At 46.1% G+C, this 19,331-nt stretch overlaps 2 protein-coding genes across 4 annotated transcripts in view; one reads left to right on the forward strand and one right to left on the reverse strand.

Annotated features, from left to right (window-relative positions):
* LOC130295768 (protein-L-isoaspartate(D-aspartate) O-methyltransferase-like) overlaps nucleotides 1–19,331 on the reverse strand; it is a 134,896-nt gene that overhangs the window by 69,098 nt on the left and 46,467 nt on the right. The gene's annotated exons all lie outside the window — the stretch shown is intronic.
* LOC130295766 (prolactin-releasing peptide receptor-like) overlaps nucleotides 1–19,331 on the forward strand; it is a 35,745-nt gene that overhangs the window by 9,828 nt on the left and 6,586 nt on the right. Inside the window, exon 1 of one of the 3 annotated variants that reach the window (XM_056546850.1) lies at nucleotides 11,000–11,083. The exons of 1 other annotated variant lie outside the window; for it this stretch is intronic. The gene's annotated coding sequence lies outside the window, so the exon portion shown is untranslated. Of the gene's footprint in view, nucleotides 1–10,999; nucleotides 11,084–11,447; nucleotides 12,432–19,331 lie in introns of those variants that run through there. One more of the 3 variants, XM_056546849.1, reaches the window with a different exon arrangement.

Here is a 19,331-nt window from a genome sequence, read left to right on the forward strand (position 1 = left end):
GATATTCTCCCATCATGCTCAGCTCCCGGGACGTGACATCATCATTGAGCAGTTAGACAGAAAACTTCAGAAGCTAATAACTATTGGAAGGATTAAGATTTTTTAATAGAAGTTATTTACAAATCTGTTTAACTTTCCGAAGCCAGTTGATATATATATATAAAAAAAGGTTTTGCCTGGAATACCCCTATAAAGGGGTACTCCGCCCCTAGACATCTTATCACCTATCCAAAGGATAGGGGATAAGATGTCAGATCGACGGGGTGCCGCTGCTGGGGACCCCGGGGATCGCCTCTGCGGCACCCCGCCATCATTACTGCGCAGAGCGAGTTCGCTCTGTGCGTAACGACGGGTGATACAGGGGACGGAGCAGCGGGACGTCATGGCTCCGCCCCTCATGACATCACGGCCCGCCCCCTTAATGCAAGTCTATGGCAGGGGACGTGACGACCGCCACGCCCCCTCCCATAGACTTGTATTGAGGGGGGGGCGAACCGTGATGTCACGAGGGGCAGAGCCGTGACATCACGAGGGGCGGAGCCGTGATGTAACGATCTTCCAGCCCCTGTATTGCCCGTCATTACACGCAGTAATGATGGCGGGGTGCCGCAGCGGCGATCCCCGGGGTCCCCAGCAGCAGGACCCCGGCGATCTGACATCTTATCCCCCATTCTTTGGATAGGGGATAAGATGTCTAGGGGCGGAGTACCCCTTTAAGTATCAAAAGTCTCCCAGCTTTGCCATATTCTATAGAATCTAGGCAGAGTATTCTCAATTATAGCAGAGAGACACTCCATCCGCCTCACGTCTCGTATTCTGTCCATCCTGGATCGGAGGAGATTCCGTTTTTTTCCCACCCGCAAGCTATTAGGCCTTTAGCAGCCGTGAGAATGTGTAATAAGAGCCTGGTTTGAAGTTTAGTCAATTCCTTAGGTAGTAAGTTAAGGAGAAATATAATAGGGTCTGAGGGAACTGTGATCCCCAAAACTTGTCGTAAGATTCTTTGGACTTCAATCCAATACAGTGACCCCCCCGACCTACGATGGCCCAGACATACGATCATTTCAGCATACGATCACTCTCAGAGGCCATCGCATGGTGAAGGCAGCATCAACATACGATGCTTTTGTATGTCGGGGCCATCGCATAAACGGCTATCCGGCAGCGCAGACTGCTTCAGCTGACACCGATAGCCGTTTACGGTGCCCCGTGTGCTCCGCTGACGATCACTTACCTGTCCTCGGGGCTTCCTCTTCGGGATCCCCTGCATCGTCGGCGCTCTCCATCGTCGTCATCACGTCGCTGCGCACAACATCCCGTCATCCAATAGGAGTGGCGTGCGTAGTGACATGGTGGTGGTGACGGAGAGCGAGGATGCCGGGGAAGCAGAGGCCTTACCGGAGCGTCGGGGAAACCTTTGGGACGCGGCGACAGCGATGGATGGCGACATCCCGGGCAGCGGTGACGAGCGGTGAGGGTCCGGAGCGGCGGGGACAGGTGAGTACAACTTCCTCTAACAGTGGTCTACTACCTGCGGACCTCCAGATGTTGCAAAACTACAACACCCAGCATGCCCGGACAGCCGTTGGCTGTCCGGGCATGCTGGATGTTGTAGTTTTGCAACATCTGGAGATCCGCAGGTAGTAGACCACTGTCCTATACTTTACATTGCACGGATCCCTCAACATGCGATGGTTTCAACAAACGATGGTCCATTTGGAACGGATTACCATCGTATGTTTAGGGACCACTGTAGTTAGTAATGGATGGGCATTCCCGAAAAATGTGTGGGAGTGTGCCAATAGAGGATTGGCATCTCCAACACGACGAAGATGTTTGGGGAAACACCCGGTGGAGTACCTCTGGGGTATGGTACCAGTGCATAAGTATTTTGGATAAGTTACACAAGAAGAAGACTTGGCTGCATTCAACCAAATGGTCTACCATTGATTAGTGGGAAGATGACGCCCCAAGTAACCCTCCCATTTGTCCATGTACAAGTGTCGAGGTTCAGGTGAGTTTTTAGGGGTAAGTAGCAGGGAATAAATACTGGAGATAAGGCCCCAAAAGACGATTTCTCGTCCTTTGGGACAAGGACAAGAACGTTACTTCTAGTTATCACCTCTCTTCTCAGTCCCAACCTGTTATAGTCATCTCTATTCCTGTGCAGCCTCCAGTGACCCCACGAGGATGAATACAAGAACGTTTCTTCTAGTTATCACCTCTCTCCTGACTCACAACCCATTACTGTCTTTTCTATTTCTGTCACCCCGAGAGGATGGTATAAGAACTTTTCTTCTGGTTATCACCTGTCTTATCAATCGGGGAGGATATATAACTCCTGGTTGACCTTGTGCACCATCCAGACATTGCCGATTCTGTCTTATACGTTTTCCGGCATATCCATCTTGGAATTTTTTGTTATTGGTTTATTCTGTATTCTGGTGCATATGTGATATTATAGGCTCATGTGGTGTCCCGGTACCGGATCCTATCCGGTACCTTTGTATATAAGTCCCCATAGCCAGAGTCCATAGGACATCGGGTTCTTCTTAACTAGCCCGCCCCTAGCCCGCCCCAATAAAACTTTATGCTTTGTAACAAAATTGCTTGAACATGCTTATGTAAATAAAGTGCTGGGTAGCATTTTTATAATGTTTGTATTTGGTGTACGGGCGTTGGGGTGTAATGTCCCAGTACAGGACATGGTCCTGCACTTCACTTAGGCCCTGTCAGGTTGAGTCCCTCAGTGACCTGGGGGCTCCCCTGCAGGGTCTCTCCTGCTGTTTCTATAATGTTATTTATCATACCCTATGTGTAGTCAGTACATTAATGTATAGATAGTCTAAAGGACCTGAGAGATGTCTGAAGGACCTGTGAAATGTCACATGTTATGTTATGCAGTCACATGATTTGTTGTCACATGTTCTCCCAGAGAGCAGCAGCTTAACCTATGACCCGCAGCTTTACCAATGGGCTTTAGTCCAGCCTCCCACTATATAAAGGGGCGGCCATTACAATTCACTCTCTTCTCTCTTACCACCTGTTACTGAGCACAGCAACCACCAGAGATCTCAGTGCTAGTGATCAGCATCTGGAAGACCCCAAAGCTACAGTCAATCCAGTAAGTCTCAAGTCTATGTCTGCTGTCTCTACAAATAGTCAAGTCCTGCATATAGTCAAGCCTCAAGATAATTACCTAGAATCTATTACATGTATAATTGGTCCCAGCACGCTGCAAGGTCCTTCTGTGTCCCTGGCCACCTCTCTGGGAATCTGCCCTAGCTGTGAAGATAATTCCATCTGTCTAAACTCAGTAAAGTTAAACCGTTAAACCATAACTGGTTGTGGACTCTCCTTTCCTTAACTAGCCATTGGAATAGCGGAGATACTGTTTGTTTGGTTCCGGTACCAAAAACCACTTCTTGCCCCAGGGGTTAATACCATCTGGCCCCACCACCTACACTGCTACACCCGTGGTCTCGCCATACACTGGTGGTCCACCACAGGGGTATATTATGACTTACAATGCAGGTTTTAATCCTGTTTGTCCTGGTTAAATAGGCATTGTTTTGTGTTTTTGTAGATACATTAGTAATGGGTAACAAGTGTGGACCCGCTGTGCCACCTGACGGCTTTGGGTCACTTCCATTGTCTAGGAATCCCCTGGTTTTCACCCTATAACCCCTGTATGGGGATCTGGACTTTGCTGCAGGGGCCCACCAGGTTGCTACCAGGAGTGGTCCTGGTTGCCCAATGAACCAAGAGACACTGGACTGAGGCTCAGAGGGGACAGACAGAAGCAAATCCAAGTACAGAGCGAGGTCTTGGGCGGCAGAGTCCAGAGATAGCGGGCCGCACACGTTCGTAGTAAACAGTCCGGGTCATTCTGTCCCGGAGAAATAATCTAGGTTTGAACTAATGTATGTCCATAAATGACCTACAGGAATAATATACAAATGGCAGAAAACATGAAGGGGAAACAAAATGTTCTCTGTGACTTTACAGTGACCCGAGGCTCCCTTAATACAGGTACATGTTATTGTGCTGCTATTAGTATGTTACTATCTACGGCACAGCTAATGTCCAGCATTTCACATGAAAACACCAGATTAGAAGCATATTGACTCTGAGGAAGGGATGAGCACTTTAGTTAACAAGTGATCGCTCAGCTTTAGTGCCGGATGGAGATACATCAATGCCGCCATCTCTCCTCCAGCCCAATCTAAAAGGAGGACATTGGAACTTCAATATTCATCGGCTACATTGAAAACACAATTAGGACGTGTGAGCTGAGAGTCCTGACAGCCCCGTCTGATATTGGTTGTTCTGGCTGCTGCCCTGTGAGCGAGAGATGAACAGAACGTTCAGTAAGAAAAGCTTTATAGAGACTGTGCACTTATATGGAGTATACAAGATTATAGGGGGCTGACATATATAATGTCCAAAACACTTATGCACCGCGTGTAGGACTCATAAGACTCATGGGACTCATAACCAGTACTTCAGAACATTTATTACAAAGCATGGGCAAAATTGAATCAGTGTGAATCCGAGTGCCTGGTCATCGAGGCTTGGCTAGCCAGATCCAGGATCTTACTGCCAACCTTGTGGGGTTTTTATCCTTCCGTGGTGTATACCGACAATGGTGTAAAGGACATTCAGGGTAAGAGGATCCTGTGGACAGAAACAGCCCATAAGAGGAGGGCAAAATAGCAAAAACAGAAATCCTGAACAGTGGGGAAACATGTCCTGGACAGATGGATCCAGATCTCTATAGAGAAACATGACCTGGTCAGATGGACCCAGATCTCTATAGAGAAACATGGCCTGGACAGATGGATCCAGATCTATAGAGAAACATGGCCTGGTCCGATGGATCCAGATCTCTATAGAGAAACATGGCCTGGACAGATGGATCCAGATCTATAGAGAAACATGACCTGGTCAGATGGATCCAGAACTCTATAGAGAAACATAGCCTGGACAGATGGATCCAGATCTATAGAGAAACATGACCTGGTCAGATGGATCCTGATCTCTGTAGAGAAACATGGCCTGGGCAGATGGATCCAGATCTATGTGGAGAAAAATGTCCTGGTCAGATGGATCCAGATCTCTGTGGAGAAACATGGCCTGGTCAGATGGATCCAGATCTCTGTTGACTAACATGTCCTGGTCAGATGGATCCAGATCTCTGTGGTGGAACATGGCCTGGTCAGATGGATCCAGATCTTTAAGGAGAAACATGGCCTGGTCCGATGGATCCAGATCTCTGTGGAGAAACATGGCCTGGTCAGATGGATCCAGTTGTCTGTGGAGAAACATGGCCTGGTCAGATGGATCCAGATCTTTGTGGAGACAGATGGTCTTGCTTCCACTGTCTTCACAGTCCCCAGATATGAGTCCTATAGACATCCTACACTGGGATGAGGAAGAAAGGGCTGTTCAGTATGTAAGGACTTCCATCGAATAGATGTCAACTGCAAGATGCTATCCTATCCTAATGGGCGGATATTCCTGAAGAATATTTTCATCACCTAGTGGAATCTATTGCATGGGGATTTGCTGAGATCCAATGTGCTACAAGATGGGGGAAAATCAGTCTATAGTAATTCAGGGACACATTGTGAATATCGGACTCCATTAACCTTTGATGTGTTTTGTGCTATCTGCACCAAGATGTCAATAGCAGATCCTGTAAGGTGTGAGGTGCAGCCTCCATGGATGGGTCTTGTTTCTCCAGCACACCCCTTAGATGATCAGTCAGATTGAGATCTGGGGAATCTGGAGGTAAATTCATCCCCTTGATCTCTTTGTCATGTTCCTCATTCCTGAACAAGTGTGGTCGTGGGTATAATTCTGCATTACAGGATCCTGCTGCCATGAATTGGGGGACTTGGTCTGTAAAATGTCTTGACAGGTGGTATGTGTCACTGTGTCATCCACATGATACCAGAACCCAAGGTGTCCAGCAGAACATTGCCCATCACACTGCCCACAACGGCTTGTCTTTTTCCCATAGTACATACTGGTGCCTTCTTTTTCCCAGGTAAGTAATGCACAAACATCTGGCCATCTACATGACATAAGATGTGACCCATCAGACCAGGCTGCCATATTCCATTGTCCATGGTCAAGTTCTGATGCTCATGTGCCCAATGTGCCCTATTCCGGTGGTGTACAGGGGTCAGCATGGTCTCTCTGACTGGTCTGCAGGACCTCATACGCACCAAGCTGCAAAATCTTTTTATTGCGACCAGAAGGATATTTTTTTTAGCAATCTTTGTGGGATCAAAACACACAAACTAGCCTTCATCCTCCCCCACACACGTCAATGAGCCTTGGGCCGGTCCGGTCACCACCCTGTCCCCAGTCACCAGTTGTCCTTGGACACTTTTTGTTGGTACTAACCACTACAGACCAGGAACACCCCACGAGACCGGCCATTCTGGAGATGGCCCAGTTGTCTCAGTTGTCTACACATCACTTTTTGGCCCTGGTCACAGTCGCTCAGATTACATTTGCCCATTTTTTCTGCTTCCAACTTCAAGAATTGACCGGTCATTTGCTGCCTAATATATCCAATCCCTGACAGGCACCATTGTAACCAGATAATCAATGGTCTTCATTTCACCGATCAGTGGTTTTATAGTCATGGTTGGCCATGTGTAGCCTGCCTATAAGCAGTTCAGACAGCTTTGAGGCTAGAATTCCAGCTACATGACTGACTGGAGGAGAGTCACTGTCTAACATAACTTTTGTCCTCACTATTGTCCCTGAGACTGTGGAAGAAGCTAATAGCAGCCCTGTAGTGTGTTCTAGGAGCTGTAAGGAACCCATTGTGCTGATTGCCAATATTATTGTTTTGTTATAACATTGACACCGAACAACACCTTTTGAGGTATTTGCAGCAATTCACCTTCACTGTACATTGCCTTCTCTTCTGGTCTTCAGATGACCTGACTATTGGGAATGTGAGTACCGAATGAATAATGTAGAACCGGCAGAATTTATATATATAGAAACTCCCATGGCTTAGGGTGCGTTCACATGGCCGTCTGTCCCCCTTTTTTCCCCCCCATTTTGGTTCCATCCCTTGCAGCCTGTAAACGGATTAAAAATGGTTTTAAAAATCCCACTTCAATCCATTTACATCCGTTTGTATCCATCTGCACTCATTTCAGTTTTTTTGACGGCAGAAAAAACGGAAGAGAAAGCGGATACAGTAAATTTAACATTGAAGTCTGTGGAAAACAGATAAGCCTTTAAAGTCATCCATTTTTTCAATCTGTTTTTTGATCCGCTTTTACTTCTGAGCATGCTCGGAACAAAAAACTTTTTTTGGGGTTTATTAACTGAACAATAACAGATCCAAACGTACGTTTGCATGCGTTATTGTCCTTTTTTTTTTTTTTACGGGAGAAGAACGGGACGGGTGTAGACGGCCATGTGAATGCAGCCTTAGGCTACTATGTCCTTTTATACACAGAATAACATTCAGGTGGGAGCCTTGTCTACGTATCTAGAAATGAGCATTGTTGACAGTACAAAATTTACTGTGTGTATTACAGAAGACACAGCATCATCCAGGAGCTCTGGGACATTGTGATGGACCATCATCCAGGAGCTCTGGGACATTGTGATGGATCATCATCCAGGAGCTCTGGAACATTGTGATGGAGCATCATCCAGGAGCTCTGGAACATTGTGATGGATCATCATCAGGAGCTCTGGGACATTGTGATGGACCATCATCAGGAGATCTGGGACATTGTTATGGACCATCATCAGGAGCTCTGGGACATTGTGATGGACCATCATCCAGGGGCTCTGGGACATTGTGATGGACCATCATCCAGGAGCTCTGGGATATTGTGGTGGACCATCATCCAGGAGCTCTGGAACATTGTGATGGATCATCATCAGGAGCTCTGGGACATTGTGATGGACCATCATCAGGAGCTCTGGGACATTGTTATGGACCATCATCAGGAGCTCTGGGACATTGTGATGGACCATCATCCAGGGGCTCTGGGACATTGTGATGGACCATCATCAGGAGCTCTGGGACATTGTGATGGACCATCATCAGGAGCTCTGGGACATTGTTATGGACCATCATCAGGAGCTCTGGGACATTGTAATGGATCATCGTCCAGGAGCTCTGGGACATTGTGATGGACCATCATCCAGGAGCTCTGGGACATTGTAATGGATCATCGTCCAGGAGCTCTGGGACATTGTGATGGATCATCGTCCAGGAGTTCTGGGACATTGTGATGGACCATCATCCAGGAGCTCTGGGACATTGTGATGGATCATCGTCCAGGAGCTCTGGGACATTGTTATGGACCATCATCAGGAGCTCTGGGACATTGTGATGGACCATCATCCAGGGGCTCTGGGACATTGTGATGGACCATCATCCAGGAGCTCTGGGACATTGTGATGGATCATCGTCCAGGAGCTCTGGGACATTGTGATGGATCATCGTCCAGGAGCTCTGGGATATTGTGATGGACCATCATCCAGGAGCTCTGGGATATTGTGATGGACCATCATCCAGGAGCTCTGGGACATTGTGATGGATCATCGTCCAGGAGCTCTGGGACATTGTGATAGATCATCATTCAGGAGCTCTGGGACATTGTGATGGATCATCATCCAGGGGCTCTGGAACATTGTGATGGATCATCATCCAGGAGCTCTGGGACATTGTGATAGACCATCATCCAGGAGCTCTGGGACATTGTGATGGACCATCATCCAGGAGCTCTGGAACATTGTGATGGATCATCATCAGGAGCTCTGGGATATTGTGATGGATCATCATCCAGTAGCTCTGGGACATTCTGATGGACTATAATCCAGGAGATCTGGGACATAGTGATGGACCATCATTCAGGAGCTCTGGGATATTGTGATAGACCATCATCCAGGAGTTCTGGGACATTGTGATGGACCATCATCCAGGAGCTCTGGGACATTGTGATGGATCATCATCCAGGAGCTCTGGGATATTGTGATGGACCATCATCAAGGGGCTCTGGGACAACCTTTTGATGGACCATCGTCCAGGGGCTCTGGGACATTGTGATGGACCATTATCCAGGGGCTCTGGGATATTGTGATGGACCATCATCCAGGGGCTCTGGGATATTGTGATGGACCATCATCCAGGGGCTCTGGGACCTTGTAATGGACCATTATCCAGGGGCTCTGGGATATTGTGATGGATCATCATCCAGGAGCTCTGGTACATTGTGGTGGACCATCATCCAGGAGCTCTGGGACATAGTGATGGATCATCATCCAGGGGCTCTGGGACATTGTGATGGACCATCATCCAGGAGTTCTGGGACATTGTGGTGGACATCATCAGGAGCTCTGGGACATAGTGATGGATCATCATCCAGGGGCTCTGGGACATTGTGATGGACCATCATCCAGAGTCTCTGGGACATTGTGATGGACCATCATCCAGGGGCTCTGGGACATTGTGATGGACCATCATCAGGAGCTCAGGGACATTGTTATGGACCATCATCCAGGAGCTCTGGGACATTGTGATGGATCATCATCAAGGAGCTCTGGGACATTGTGAGGGATCATCATCCAGGAGCTCTGGGACATTGTGATGGATCATCATCCAGTAGTTCTTGGATATTGTGATGGACCATCATCCAGGAGCTCTGGGACATTGTGATGGATCATCATCCAGTAGTTCTTGGATATTGTGATGGACCATCATCCAGGAGCTCTGGGACATTGTGATGGACCATCATCCAGGAGCTCTGGGACATTGTGATGGATCATCATCAAGGAGCTCTGGGACATTGTGAGGGATCATCATCCAGGAGCTCTGGGACATTGTGATGGATCATCATCCAGTAGTTCTTGGATATTGTGATGGACCATCATCCAGGAGCTCTGGGACATTGTGATGGATCATCATCCAGTAGTTCTTGGATATTGTGATGGACCATCATCCAGGAGCTCTGGGACATTGTGATGGATCATCATCCAGGGGCTCTGGGACATTATGATGGACCATCATCCAGGAGCTCTGGGATATTGTGATGGACCATCATCCAGGGGCTCTGGGACATTGTGATGGACCATCATCCAGGGGCTCTGGGACATTGTGATGGACCATCATCAGGAGCTCAGGGACATTGTGGTGGATCATCATCCAGGAGTTCTGGGACATTGTGATGGACCATCATCAGGAGCTCAGGGACATTGCAATGGATCATCATCCAGGAGCTCTGGGATATTGTGATGGATCATCATCCAGGAGCTCTGGGATATTGTGATGGACCATCATCCAGGAGCTCTGGGACATTGGGATGGATCATCATCCAGGGGCTCTGGGACATTGTGATGGGCCATCATCCAGGAGCTCTGGGACATTGTGATGGACCATCATCCAGGAGTTCTGGGACATTGTGATGGACCATCATCAGGAGCTCTGGGACATTGTGATGGACCATCATCCAGGAGTTCTGGGACATTGTGATGGACCATCATCAGGAGCTCTGGGACATTGTGATGGGCCATCATCCAGGGGCTCTTGGACATTGTGATGGATCATCATCCAGGAGCTCTGGGACATTGTGATGGGCCATCATCCAGGGGCTCTTGGACATAATGATGGGCCATCATCCAGGGGCTCTTGGATATTGTCTGAAGCTATAAAATATCATGTTAGTGGATTCTAATGTGAAAACCAGAATTAACCCTTGTATTCAGATACAGATTTTTTTTTTTTTGCAGATTTGTTGTCTCTGATGTGAATCATATATCATCAGTAACTAGAACTACAAGTCCCATCTTGGTTTTATGTGTTTTATAGACCAAGAAGTGATTCCCTCCTCCCTGTCCAGATCCTTCCCATCACTGAGGGGCAGGAGGATGGATGAGGCAGCAGTGAGTCTGTGGTATATAGTGTGTGCTGAGGGGGCTGAGCACAGGGTCTTCTGTCACCGGCACAGGGCTGGACTATTCCTCATCACTATATACCACAGACTGACAACTCTCACAGCACAGGGAAGAAGGATCTGCAAACAGAGCCCCCCAGGTGTGTGCTGAGCTGCCTCCAGAGGTAGAGCCCCCCAGGTGTGTGCTGAGCTGCCTCCAGAGGTAGAGCCCCCCAGGTGTGTGCTGAGCTGCCTCCAGAGGTAGAGCCCCCCAGGTGTGTGCTGAGCTGCCTGCAGAGGTAGAGCCCCCCCAGGTGTGTGTGCTGAGCTGCCTCCAGAGGTAGAGCCCCCCAGGTGTGTGCTGAGCTGCCTCCAGAGGTAGAGCCCCCCAGGTGTGTGTGCTGAGCTGCCTCCAGAGGTAGAGCCCCCCCAGGTGTGTGTGCTGAGCTGCCTCCAGAGGTAGAGCCCCCCAGGTGTGTGTGCTGAGCCATCTCCAGAGGTAGAGCCCCCCAGGTGTGTGCTGAGCTGCCTCCGGAGGTAGAGCCCCCCAGGTGTGTGCTGACCCGAATGAAGAGGTAGAGCCCCCCAGGTGAGTGTGTGCTGAGCGGCCTCCAGAGGTAGAGCCCCCCCAGGTGTGTGTGCTGAGCTGCCTCCAGAGGTAGAGCCCCCCCAGGTGTGTGTGCTGAGCTGCCTCCAGAGGTAGAGCCCCCCAGGTGTGTGTGCTGAGCTGCCTCCAGAAGTAGAGCCCCCCAGGTGTGTGTGCTGAGCCATCTCCAGAGGTAGAGCCCCCCAGGTGTGTGTGCTGTGCCATCTCCAGAGGTAGAGCCCCCCAGGTGTGTGCTGACCCGAATGAAGAGGTAGAGCCCCCCAGGTGTGTGTGCTGTGCTGCCTCCAGAGGTAGAGCCTCCCAGGTGAGTGTGTGCTGAGCTGCCTCCAGAGGTAGAGCCCCCCCAGGTGAGTGTGTACTGAGCTATCTCCAGAGGTAGAGCCCCCCAGGTGAGTGTGTACTGAGCTATCTCCAGAGGTAGAGCCCCCATGTGTGTGAGTGCTGAGCTGCCTCCAGAGGTAGAGCCCCCCAGGTGTGTGTGCTGAGCTGCCTCCAGTGATAGAGCCCCCCAGGCGTGTGTGCTGAGCTGCCTGCAGAGGTAGAGCCCCCCAGGTGTGTGTGCTGAGCTGCCTGCAGAGGTAGAGCCCCCCAGGTGTGTGTGCTGAGCTGCCTCCAGTGATAGAGCCCCCCAGGCGTGTGTGCTGAGCTGCCTGCAGAGGTAGAGCCCCCCAGGTGTGTGTGCTGAGCTGCCTGCAGAGGTAGAGCCCCCCAGGTGTGTGTGCTGAGCTGCCTCCAGAGGTAGAGCCCCCCATGTGTGTGTGCTGACCCGAATGAAGAGGGAGAGCCCCCCAGGTGTGTGTGCTGAGCCATCTCCAGAGGTAGAGCCCCCTGACATCTCATCTGGTGGACTCACTACTGGATCTTGGAATTGATGTGATCGGCTCCTGGATTGTAACAACCATGTGAGTATAGAGCACCAGGTCTGACTGCGGGGTTATCTGATGTGTGATGGGGGGAGTGTGGGGGTCCTGACTGCTCTCAACTATATTTATATCTTATTATAGATCATTTCACATTGTATTCAAGATGTTCTATGTATAGTGACAGGTTTCTTCATATGTTCATTTATGTATCTCTGTCTATACATCTAGACCTTATCTATCTCATATCTATCTATCTATCTATCTATCTATCTCATATCTATCTATCTATCTATCTATCTCATATCTATCTATCTCATATCTATCTATCTATCTATCTCATACCTATCTATCTATCTATCTCATATCTATCTATCTCATATCTATCTATCTATCTCATATCTATCTATCTCATATCTATCTATCTATCTCATACCTATCTATCTATCTATCTCATATCTATCTATCTCATATCTATCTATCTCATATCTATCTATCTATCTCATATCTATCTCATATCTATCTCATATCTATCTATCTATCTATCTATCTATCTATCTCATATCTATCTATCTATCTCATATCTATCTATCTATCTATCTCATTTCTATCTATCTCATATCTATCTCATATCTATCTATCTATCTCATATCTATCTATCTCATATCTATCTATCTAACTCATATCTATCTCATATCTATCTATCTATCTATCTCATATCTATCTATCTATCTATCTATCTATCTATCTATCTATCTATCTATCTCATATCTATCTATCTCATATCTATCTATCTATCTCAAATCTATCTATCTATCTCATATCTATCTATCTCATATCTATCTATCTCATATCTATCTATCTATCTATCTATCTATCTCATATCTATCTATCTATCTATCTCATATCTATCTATCTCATATCTATCTATCTATCTATCTCATATTTATCTATCTATCTATCTCATATTTATCTATCTATCTCATATCTATCTCATATCTATCTATCTATCTATCTATCTCATATCTCTCTCATATCTATCTCACATCTATCTATCTATCTCATATCTATCTATCTATCTCATATCTATCTATCTCATATCTATCTATCTATCTCATATCTATCTATCTCATATCTATCTATCTCATATCTATCTATCTCATATCTATCTATCTATCTCATATCTATCTATCTATCTATCTCATATTTATCTATCTATCTATCTATCTATCTATCTCATATTTATCTATCTATCTCATATCTATCTCATATTTATCTATCTATCTCATATCTATCTATCTCATATCTATCTATCTATCTCATATTTATCTATCTATCTATCTATCTATCTCATATTCATCTATTTATCTATCTCATATCTATCTCATATCTATCTCATATCTATCTATCTCATATTTATCTATCTATCTATCTATCTCATATTCATCTATTTATCTATCTCATATCTATCTCATATCTATCTCATATCTATCTATCTCATATTTATCTATCTATCTATCTATCTATCTATCTATCTATCTCATATTTATCTATCTATCTATCTCATATCTATCTCATATCTATCTATCTCATATTTATCTATCTATCTAGTATATTAGCCCCATCTATCCTTACACCTCTCATACAGTATATCTTTATCTCCTGTACACCCGGCTCTTGTCCTCCCGTCTTCCCCCTGTAGATATCTATGGTCCTGCAGTCACACAGGGTTTAATCACATTCAGGGTGTACGGCCGATAGCTTCATCTTCATCCAGTGACATGTGACAGATACGATGCCACAGGAAAGATCTGTATTGACTTATTCTCCATCGCCCATACACGGCTCCCACCACCCACCATTGACCATAAATGAATTAGGAGACACGTCCAGCCATGAGATGGAACAAGGAGTCAGCGCTGTGTGAACAATGATTGAAATTCTACTGAAACGGGAATCGCACCACGTGGAAAGGTCATTGTGTGAATTGTTTGTCAGGCGTCCTGATGGGATGATGGATACAATGGATAATCTCGTAGTCCGCGCTCTGGAGCGCCCATGTTAGTACGTGTTAGTTTAGCGCATTAATTGTCGGGTCATGTAAACGACTCATTGACCTTTTCCTTTACGGAAAATAAATGACTGTGCCCTTTAGCAGGTAATCCAGGATTGATAGGTCTTCATGCGTTCTGAAGAGGTCTATCTAATCCAGGGACTATTCGAGCCGTCTCTGAAGATCTGTCTGAACGTGGCGTAAGCCTCCATAACGCTTCTTATTCACTCACAGTCTATCTGTATTCTAAGTAGTGTAGAAACATCTGAAGCAAGGCAGTAATCCCTCCAAGACGCAGAATTCACTAGGAACGTACTGCAAGTACCATAAAGACCAATGGTCTCCAAACTGTGGACCTCTTGATGTTACAAAATCAACACAGCTCTGACCCATCCGGACATGGACTCTACAAGACCTCCGAAGGTGTGCAACATTAAAGGAGTACTCCACCCCTAGACATCTCATTCCCTATCCAAAGGACAGGGGATATGATGTCTGATCGTAGGGGATCCCGCTGCTGGGGATCCCCGCGATCTCGGCTATGGCACCCCAGATGTCCAGTGCACGGAGCAAACTTCACTCTGTGCCAGATGACTGGCAATGTGGGGCGGAGGCTCTTGACGTCACGGTCACACCCTGCCCGTGACATCACGGCCACACCACCTCAATGCAAGTCTATGGGAGGGGGTGTGAAGGCCATCACGCCCCCTCCCATTAACTTGCATTGAGGGGGTGTGGCCATGATGTCACAAGTGGGGCGTGTCTGTGACATCACGAGCCCCAGCGCTGCACCCGAAGCTCTAAACGAACACCGGGTGCAGCAGGGAGATCGCTGGGGTCCTCAGCGGCAGGTCCCCCACAATCAGACATCATATCCCCTATCCTTTGGACAAGATGTCTAGGGGTGGAGTACCCCTTTAACTTTTTCAGCACCTTGTGTTATAAGTAGTTTTTGGGATGTGGGATTGGACCAGTTGGGCTAGTCTTGAGCCTTGGCGTCCATGACCCTGTCCCCGGTCACCGGTTGTCCTTTCTTGGAGCACTGGGAGTTGTAGTTTTTAAAGGTCCACAGTTTGGAGACCACTGGTCTATAACATTAACCCATAAAGTAAGCCATAATATCAAAACCTAATAGGTCTAACATTGTGTCAACACAGTTCTGAAACATCTGGACTCCACAAGACCTCGGAAGGTATCTAACACTAACTTCTTCAGCTCTTTGTGTTATAAGTAGTTTTTGGGATGTAGGATTGGATCAGTTGGGCTAGCCTTTGTTTCCCACACACTTCAATGTGCTCTAACCATGACCTTATCCCCAATCACTGGTTGTCCTTTCTAGGACCACCGGGAGTTGTAGTTTTGCAACATCTGGGTGTCAAAGCATCTCTGGGCCATCCAGACATAGACTCCACTGGGTTTACCGATTGTCCCTTCTTCGATCACTACATACAGCGAACACCCCACAAGACTGGCCGTTTTGAAGATGCTCTGACCCAGTTGTCACAATTGAACCCTTGTTAAAGTAGCTCAGACCCTTTCACTTGCACATTTTTCCTTCTTTCAACATCACGTGACTGTTCACTTGCCACCTCATATATCTCACCCTTGACAAATGCCATTGTCATGAGGTGATCAATGTTATTGACTTCACATAATGTTATGGATGATTGTCAGAAAAATCGGTGTAGCCCTCTGTCGTAGTATCCTTCGTAAGAAGCCCTCCAAGCTGTATACATACACTCCTGAAGAAGGACAAGCCATAAGGTTAGGCAAATAGAGGAAGTTGCTGGTGGTGCTAGGGACCACTGCAGTATGGAACATGATGGGCAAAGAATGAGATAGGACATGTAGAAGTAGGACAAGTAGTAGTGGCCACCATTTAAGAGATTGGTTCAAAACAAACCTTAGTTTTTCAGATTTGTCCAATTTTGGAATTTTTATTTAACTGTATTTAATTTGTGATGGGTCAATGTACCCATCTTCAATCAGCACAGTTAAAGGGGTACTCCCCTACCCAAAGGAAAGGGGATAAGATGTCTGATCGCGGGGGATCCCACCGCTGGGGCCATCATGCCCCCTCCCATAGACTTGCATTGAGGGGGCATGGCTGTGATGTCACGAGCCTCCACCCCGCTGAACCTGATGTTCTAAACGAACCCCTGATGCATCAGGGAGACTGCGGGGGTCCACAGTGGATGGACCCCCGTGATCTGCCAGCTATCACGCCCCCTCCCGTAGGCTTGCATTGAGGGGCGGAGCGTGACATCACATGGGGGCGTAGCCGTGACGTCACACGCCGCCGGCCCTGCGGTCAACCGTAATCAGTCCCGGAGCGAACACGCTTCGGGGACTGATTACATACGGGGTGCCGCGTGCATGATCACGGGCGTCCCCAGCTGCGGGACTCCCGCGATCAGGCATCTTATCCCCTATCCTTTGGATAGGGGATAAGATGTGTAAGCACCGGAGTACCCCTTTAAATCTGGGCAGGATTATTGCCAATAGGATGGAACAAAATCAAAATGATTCAGGTTTATAAAAAATGCTGCCCCTTAGAAAACTCAGACTCAGGCTTACATGGGCACTGTCAGATGAAAAAACGTTTTATATGTTGTTACTGATAAAAATGAAAGACCTTTTGTAATATAGTTGTTTAAAAAAATTTGAATATTTTATAAGGAAAATGGCCCCTGAAAATCTCACCACTAGGTGTCCCCATACCTACTGGGACACTAACCAGTCCTGCAGCCAGACCTGGTGAAAGGATTTTTGCCACCCTAGGCAAAAGCTCATTTTGCCGCCCCTTTACCCCGCCCATTGGCTCCGCCCTTTGACAACCCCCACCTTACTACTGGGGTGATACACTGTAACAACCCCCTACTTGTGTAATCTTCTTACTATTAGGGTGAAACACTGTAACAAACTTCCTCCTCATGTAATCAATCAGGGGTTTTGGCTGGGTTTTGCTGGATGGGCGGGTGCTTCTGATGCTGGCAAACTATTGCTGTGGGCAGAGCGGTGCCCCCATCAAGAGTGCGGTCTAGGCGGCTGCCAATTTTGAATATAGGCAAAGCCATCCCTGCCTCCAAGTAGTACTTTCCATGGGTCTTATGGTCCCTCCAGTGTAGATTTGTAATAATAAAGTACAACCCAAAACATGCTTTATAGGTCAGTATTGTCCTACTGTAGTATTTACTGTAGATACTTTAACTGAGCGGCCTGGAGGTTAGTAGTGATGTTGTGTGCAACCAGTGTACTGTACAGGGGCAGAGACGCTTGTCTTTGACAGGAGTCCCTGCTTTTGTACATATTTTGGCAGGACAATCACATGGCTATTGGGGCACTTTTAAATCAGGATCCGAAGCTGAACCTAGCTGGGACAGTATGAAGACCTTTCTGATATAGTCTGCTCTCTGCATGGGAAGCTTCACAATAATAAGGTTTATTATTCATACTTCAGATCCAGTCCCTTTATTGGCAGGTGATCACCTTTGACCGACCTTTATATTTAATTGGAATTGTAGATCAGGTGTCACTGCATTTTAGGTCTCTAGGGGTCACTTACCAGGAGTAAACCCCATTGGGGACTCTATATCAGTGGCTGCACAGGAATAAATTGTAGCACTAAAGCAGCAGATACATTTCAGAAGAATTGGCTTCTTTCTGGATTCACTTATGTTTATTTATCATCAGGAATTATTTTATCCAATTCTAGATCAGGCCAGGTTCCTCCATTTATTATCAGACAAATGTATTTATTTATTTATATTATTGTTTTATTTATTTAAATTATTTTATTTATTTATATTATTTATTTATTTATAATATTTTATTTATTTATTTATATTATTTTATTTATATTATTCTTTTATTTATTTATTTATAATATTTTATTTATTTATATTATTTTATTTATATTATTATTTTATTTATTTATATCAAGTACATGTGGGTTTCAGAGCTATAAAGCTTTTCCTTTGTTCGGTTACGCAAATAAGTTTTTGAATTTTCTTGTCATATAGTATTTTCTTATGTTAGTATTTTTTATTGCATTATCTTTTTAAATATTTTTGTGTTATCAAGGCTAAATTTACATTTTTAAAAAGGAAAAACAAGTGTCCATTATTTATTTATTTTTTATTATTTTTAAATGGCACAAAGCGTGATACGAAAATTGTATAATGGATGCGATGCCAAGAATAAATATTTGTTAGGGGTAGAACCTGCAGAGGAAAAAGTCCTCTCAAATAGAAGGATTTGCAGGTCTTCTGTATAATAGACCGGCGCCTTGTTTCAGCTTACAAATACTGATGCACAATATTGACCTAAATACTGGTAAGTGGTGGCCATGAATGATATGGTGGCATTCTAGCCTCTCAACTGAGCTGAAATGAGGACACCATAGGCTTCTATAATGATCTATTACAGTAGTCTCCAAACGGTGGACCTCCAGCTGTTGTAACTAGTACTCCCAGCATACTGGGAGAGCCACTGGCTGACCTAAATACTGGTAAAGGATTGCCATGAATGATTTGGTGGAATTCTAGCCTCTCTACTGAGCGGAAATAAGGACTCCATAGGCTTCTATAATGATCTAGTGCAGTGGTCTCCAAAATGTGCAGTTTTGAGGCCACTAATCTAGTATATGTTTGGTTCATTAAGCTGCCTAAACGGGTTATTGATTTACTATTATTTTGTCTGGTTTTCTAGTTGATGGATTTTTTTTTTTCATATGTCAAGCACAAACCCCATTAAAATAAATTGTGCCGGCAAAAAAACGGGAACAGGCAACACAACACTGCGGCAATAAACATAAACTGATGAAGCCACTTGACTTTCTTACAAAGCCACATCCCCTATGTAAGAGATCTTAACCAACTCACTTATAG

Source organism: Hyla sarda, chromosome 11 (assembly GCF_029499605.1).
Source record: "Hyla sarda isolate aHylSar1 chromosome 11, aHylSar1.hap1, whole genome shotgun sequence".
NCBI lineage: Eukaryota > Metazoa > Chordata > Amphibia > Anura > Hylidae > Hyla > Hyla sarda.